We start from the raw sequence: 6,742 nt of genomic DNA, 5'->3' as shown, positions 1-6,742 counted from the left end.
AAGTCTTTAATCCAGACTCGTCGATTCTGGATTAGGGTTTTTTCCGTATTATAGATCATCAATTTAAATCTGGTAAGATGGCATGCAGAAATTATAAAATTAAAAATATGAAACCGTAATTTATGAAATAAAGAGCAATTATGATCTAAAGGATATAAAAATTTACAAAAAAAAAAAAAAAAAAAAAAGCTTAATATTTATTTGTTTACTTTATTAAACATTTCTATCAATGCGCGTATGCATAAAGCATACATTACGCATAGTCGAAATTAGAAAATTGCAACCAGAAAACTATTTGATGTGTTAAGACACAATAACACGCCGAATAAATACTAATTCAGAAGTCAAACAACAAAAATCAGCGTTATATTTTCAAAATTTTCACAGGACTATTTTCGATGGTTTTACCGAACCACCATCCTCAGCTGCAAAACCACAAACGAACAAGATAGGAAATAATGATTAGATAAGATAAGAAAGCATGGACAAGAATAAGCAAGTGGCGCCATAGTAAATTTTCCAGAAATGTTGAATGTGTGAAAATTCCAGATAGTTGAGCATAAAAAGTGCAATTTAAAGTATAAACGTCAAATAAATCAAAGAAATTCCAATCTAAAATTTTAAAAACAGACATCTTACTTGTTATAAGCTTGAACAAATGCCTACATTTAACATTATATACAATTAAATAAATAAAACACATTTTAAATGTAAAAGCTGAGTTATAGAGCAGGTCCTGAATTTTAAGCATTTTTTGCGAGGGAAAAAGTAGATAACTTATATCTTAGCTGCTGATATAGCTTGCATTATTCTTTACAAAAACTGTATTGGCTTATTGAGAATTAATTTGGTTTACATAAAGCAAGATGAAGATATTATGATTACATTGTAATGTCACACTTATCTATTACTGGTTCTAAATGACACTCTTTGAGACAGTTTTTGTTTGTTTGAAGTCATAGTTTTGTACATATTTTATGATAGCTTTATGAGTCTCTCACTTTCTTAATTTTCTTTTAGGTTGGGGACTGACTTTTTTTTATTTGAATGTCGGTCAGTAAGGCAATTAAAGTAAATAAAATTCGCTTCCTTCAATTAAAGAAACAATCCATTTAAAATTTTACTTCAAAAGAAAAACATTCACTTAAAAAATTTACATATAGTATAAATAAACTATTAAAATTTTCTCAAATTTCTTATATGCACTTTTATGAAAATTTTTTTGGGGAAAAAATCTGTTAATCCTATAAGTCTAACAGTCACAACACAGTCATGTCAATTTTTAACCAACTAAAGTTCCATGAGAAAGGCAACAAGATGTGCATTATTAAGATTTTTTCTGAAATGTTCAGCATGGCGAACTTTAAAAACATGTGTTTCCATTTTATCATCATCACATTCATCGTCATAATTTCTATTGTTCTCTGGATTTACAGCATAAATGATTTCTTCATCACCTAAAGACTGACAATGTGGTTTGCTGTTTTCTACATTTTTCATTACAAAACTTTCTGAGCAATGTCTTCACATCCTCTTATTTCTTGAAAACAAGCCTATGAATTCACCGCCTGTTGATATTTAACTGCTAGTGGTGCTTACATCTTTAGCACATATAAACCATACCTTTTTTCATGATGTACAATACGAAGAATTGTAAATGACCGATCACTGATAAGAAAGGTCAAAAGATCAATTATTGAGATAATTCACAAATGTTGATCATTTTTATTGCACCCTTTCTAACATTATCACATTTTAACGATTTCTTTAACATGATTACCTGTTCAGTTAACAGAGATCTCGGTTGATAAAAGCTCAGTTAACATAGGTTCTACTGTATATGGAAAACATCTGAACATTGGCTAACTATTTTGTCAAAGGATACTGTAAATTAAGAAAGGCTTTTATTTGATATTATGTTATAGATAGCTAGATTATATTAAAATTTTCTTTAAAAGTATGATTAATTTATATTGTGGTGGATTACACAAAGATAAATTTATATGTGCGATCATCTCACAAGTCCTAATCTTCGAGTTGTTATGAGGTGTGAAATGACATACTCCGACATAGCAGAAACAAACCTGAAAGCCCTGATGTAGGCATGTTTGAGAAGTTTTGAAAGTTAGTTGGGGGTCTGTCTAACGCAGTTAGAATCACAGCTTCGTGTAGAGTTCCAGAGGCTGTAATCCAGTTAATATAGTACTTTAAGGTTCCAATTAAGCCACTAAAGTCGTTTTGTATTATTTTAAGTCGAGTTTTGCAAGATGCAAAAAATAAGTTTTAAATGAATGTTTACATTTTTACGTTTTATCTTGTGACCACAGTAAGGATTAATGATAGCAATAACCTGTTTTAATATGCAGAGCTAATTTTTAAGGGTAAGCAGTTAGTCATAAATAATTAATTTAGGTAGTTAGATCACTTTAGTCATTATAGATTTACATGGCCACTATTAAATTTTATTTCTTTTTTAACAGTATTTTTTAAAAACACCCTATTAAAATCACAATCTAATAAAATTTCACAATTTAAAATACATTTCATTTATGACATTGATTCTTAAACAACAGTAGGAGAATTACACATTTAAAAGCTACAAAATATTTATGTTTTGTATCAACAACACTAAAAAAATATTTATGTATCTTTTTAATTTGAAGCCTTATTTTGGCTAATTTATATCGATTTCCTTTTCTTTAAGCATCTTTTCTCTAACAATTAGAAAGTTGTCTCAATATGCACACCAGTCATCTCGCTAGTTTCTGCATGCTTTATCTCCTAACTTGTCAACATCTCCACAATGTACATATGAGGTTTTACTTGATCTGATAAAAGTTAAATAGTCCAATCCCCCCCCAACAGGCGTGAAACAAATTATGTTTATGTCTGAAAGTAACTCAGACAAAGGTTTAAATAAGCCTTTTATTTAAAAAGAACTTGGAACATAAAATCATGTTCTTATGCTAAGAAAATCAATTATAGTTTGTGGTGATGTAATTAAACACGAAGATTCAAATTCAAACTAAAAATGTGGACTAGTAGTCAAAGACTATACAATTTAATTTTAACTTAAGCTGGCTTAGTAACTCTATCATAATAACAAATTCGAATGTGGGCAGCGATAATGCAAAGACGAATATTTACAAATTATAGAGCTGGCAGGAACTAATGCAGCGAGCAAGCGGAGGTCAGAAACACACTTCTGTCTTGCACTCCAAAAACTTCAGCTTAAAAACTGCTTAGTGATTTGCATTCTGCTAAGGAAATAAAAATGGCAAGTAAAGGCTGAAATTGTAAAAAACTCGGTAATTATAAAATAACAACTGTACATATCTTTGAAGTATAATTTTCTTCCTCTTTGTGTATTCAGTTTCTTTTTTAAACATGTTTTCTTTTCACTTTAGAATTCTTGGATTTAATTAAAGATTTCTGACATTCTAAAAAAACAAAAGCATTTAGAATGTAAAGAAAAAGCTGATAAAGTGCTGGTTTCAGGGCCGATGAGGCATAATTTTTAGAATTTAGAGACACACCGAGCAACAAAATCTAGAAATGGCAAAACTTTAGTATCAGAAGTAAAACATTCAAATATTATGCTTTCATTGTTCTTCCAGATGTTCTCCAAAAAGTAAAAAATTCATCACAAATTTTCTGTAAAATACATCCATTACATGTTAATACTATGGAGACATTTTTCATTTTGTCATATTTTTCTGGAATCTTCTATACTTCGCGACAAGCTAACTTGAGAATACATACAAGGCTAGGACGACCTTTTCACCCTGTACTTCAAGTTATCCATAAGCAGTAAACTGCCCGCGGATATTCAATTCCTTCAATTCGCTACACATTTGGTGACTTCTTGCCAAATCCAACGTATTTAAATAACAATCTTTTCATGCAGTGAAGCTGCAATTGAAACTGATAGTTCATTGTAGTGTAAAATGTAGCGCATGTTATTCATTATCTTAATTTAAATGAAATTTTTCACTATTATATAAATGGGATGTGTACGAATTTGATAACATTTAAAACCTGAATCGTTTCTTCAAACTTGAAGCGGAAGAGCTAACAATATATTCCTTACAGTTCGGGTCAAACTTTTCCCCCCCCAAGACCGTTCACTTAGTTAAAAGTAAAATACATAAATTTTGAAAATATTTTCTCTTTAATTTTTAGAGTTAACACAGCTTGTTGCTATCAAAACAGTGAACGAGGAAAAAGTTTTGGATTTTTGTTTTTTAAAGATGTTAATTTGATTTTAATTTTCCAATTGTTTAAAAAACTCTGACAGTATTTTATAGCAGACATTATAAAAATTATATTCTGTATTAATTATCTCCTAAGACACATACACTTTCAGTCAGGCCCAGATGATCATCCTCCTACAGTACATTTTATCCTATCTTTTTGATTACTGCTTAAAATAAAATATTAAATGAATAAAAAGACTGGAAACTTAGATCTTCAGATTGCAGTCTAACGACTAAAGAGTTTACCATTAAAAAATTTCAAGGTATTAAAAAAATATTAAAACTTAAAAAATGTGAAACAAACATAAAAATTAAGAAATAAATTATCTTATACCAATGAATTAATCATATACCAATTAATTCTACTAATCAGTTAAAATAAGAAATGTCTTGTACTAGTTACAACAAAGCACAAATGTTCATAAGAACTAAAAAAGTATAAAAGAAATTAAATTAAGAAGTGTGTTTATTGCTTTTAAGACATTTACCATATTAAATGTCTGTTTGCTTGTATTGTAAGAATAAATTAAGGTGTTAATGCTTTGACGAATAAAACGTCTTTTGCGCTACGGGGCGTGAAATGTACGTCTTTTGCTTCATGCAGGGAAATATATTGCTTTTACATCTCTCAATTTATAAAAAGCAGATTGATTCAGCTCTCTGAGAATCTGTGAATTATATCTTGTCATGTAGAACTGTATAAGTTAGGTGAAAATCATACATTACCTTCCAGGTATAAAAACAACAAGCATATCGTACGGAAAAATCTGGCTATTCCTTTCCTTAGATGGAATCATCTGCAAATCAAGCGTATTAATGATAGAGTTGCTTAAATAACACTGGTAGTACTGTAAGCTCTGAATTGCATAGGAGTCCCTCAGTGTATTATATAAAAGTAGTCCTTTATCTTTATAAAGTTCCCACGAAGCCATCTCTTCCTTTAAACAGAAAGCCTTGTTTCTTCTACCATGGTTAACTTAATTGATCAGTACTTCCATATTGGTTAGGTTAGGTGATTTGAATATAACAAAGCCCACAAGAGCTATCTGACTAAGGGGTGAGATGCATTCATGGAGGACATTCTAAAAGAAACAAGCTCATATTCCCGTTACACATGAGTAAAACACCAACACCGACCATGAATACAGCCCGTTTGCTTGGGTTCAAACAATGACAAACTATCACTATTCAGAGATTTAACCACTCGGGTACTGGTGGGTCACTTGCATATTATATTTTCTAAGGGATTTGTTAGCTTGTTATTATGATGTTATTTATAATTGTTTATAATTCTGCCTTTTTTTTAATTTTTGGCTTGAAAATGACCCTTGTATTTTTAATTTGTGGTCCTGAAAAGGGCCTTTTATTTAACTGAGGTATTCACTCGCGATAAGATCATAACAAGTAGCAATATCGTTATCATATTTATTAGGAAAATGCTCCCGTAGTTTTACAAAAAACATTCATTATGATAATCTTAGCGGAGCTGTGTTTTCAGGTTTATGAGGTTTTCCAGCTTTATGATGTTGAAAATTATACATATACATCGAAGATGAAGCAGATACCATGACAATTGCTTTTTCTCCTCCCGGTTAGTGAATGAATGTTTTAATTGCTTTTCTCGTCAAGAGCGGGGAAGGTCGGGGTTGCTGGAATTTGCAGTTTCACCAATAATGACCCCCCCCCAAAAAAAAGGATGTCTGCCTGCTGGTCATTGAATGATTGACACGATTTAGCAAATTTTTAAACAAAACGCTGGACGCAACATAATCTATCGTTTCACACATTTTTTCCTTCTGATCTCTTTGTTCAACAGTATTCGTATTTCACAGCGAGTAATTTTTACAATATTACTTCTCGAAATGGTAGAACTATATTCTATGGCGGACGCATATACTTTCTACTATATCCAGTGTTCTCAATTTAGGTTGACCTGTAGTATAGAATTGTGGGTCTGTAAATCTTGCCTTCAAATCTTTCTAAACTTTCCAAGCTGCAATGTATAAAATCCTACAAAAAAATTACCCCTACCAATTCTTCAATGGCAAAAAGCCTGAAATATTTTGGGGAAAAAAAATCAGAGGGGAAAAAGTTTAAAACTAATTTTATAATGTTTATTCTCAGAATTCTTAAAATACTGAAACAATTACATGGGAAAAACTCTTACCATGCAAAAATTACCATTAAAAACTGCCCTTTGAATGCACGACGTTTTTTGCAAATACGTGAAGAAATGGGAAGTAGTCGTACCCAGCTTCTTTTTCATACCGATGTTCGTTGGCTATCTCAAGGAAAAATTTTAAATCGATTGTCTAAACTTGGAAATGAACATCAATGTTTTCTTAATGATAGAGCTGAAAAATTGTTTACATGACTGGAAATGGCTTTGTAAACAAGTATACTTAGCAGAAATATATTCTCTCTTTTAAACTTCCTCAACTTATCGTTAAGAAGCAAAGACATTTCATTGTTTCACGTTCAAGACA

This window comes from Stegodyphus dumicola, chromosome 10 (assembly GCF_044657685.1).
Source record: "Stegodyphus dumicola isolate Sdum_Otavi_A_Nest chromosome 10, ASM4465768v1".
In the NCBI taxonomy this organism is placed as follows: Eukaryota; Metazoa; Arthropoda; class Arachnida; order Araneae; family Eresidae; genus Stegodyphus; species Stegodyphus dumicola.
This window is presented reverse-complemented; position numbering follows the sequence as displayed.